Source organism: Elephantulus edwardii, unplaced genomic scaffold (genome assembly GCF_000299155.1).
Source record: "Elephantulus edwardii isolate Elephantulus edwardi_28Jun2011 unplaced genomic scaffold, EleEdw1.0 scaffold00064, whole genome shotgun sequence".
Lineage (NCBI taxonomy): Eukaryota > Metazoa > Chordata > Mammalia > Macroscelidea > Macroscelididae > Elephantulus > Elephantulus edwardii.
This window is the reverse complement of record NW_006399814.1, coordinates 15,314,531-15,315,043: the sequence shown is the minus strand read 5'-3', so window position 1 is coordinate 15,315,043 and position 513 is coordinate 15,314,531.

Below are 513 nucleotides of genomic sequence, written 5' to 3'. Positions count from 1 at the left end.
ACTCACTCACTCATTGACTCCCTCCTTCATTCACTCGTTCACTCACTCATTGACTCTCTCCTTCATTCACTCACTCACATATTGCCTTCAAGTAATTTCCAGCACATAGCAACCCTCCATCCGATTTCTGAGGTTGTAAATCAACACAGGAGATTGACTGTTTTTACCCAATGGAGCCATTGGTAATTTCAAACCACCAGTCTTGCCCATCCAAGTAGCTAAAGGAAGGTTCTAATTTCTCCACAACCATACAGTTTTCTTTTTGCCTGTTTTTAAACCTGGTGTAAATTGAATTGTAAAATACTGCTTTGTACCTGGCTTCTTGCGAGAAGGGACAGGTCCTCGGAGAGGGACATCATGCTTGGTAGGGTAGGGTAGGGGTGGAGGGACAACGCAGAAGGGGAATGCCCTCTATGAGGTGGATTGATTCAGTGACTGGGGTAATCGGGATGGGTGTGTCGGAGACAGTGCGATTGACACAGGACAGAGCAGAGTTTAGGGCTGTTGTACATA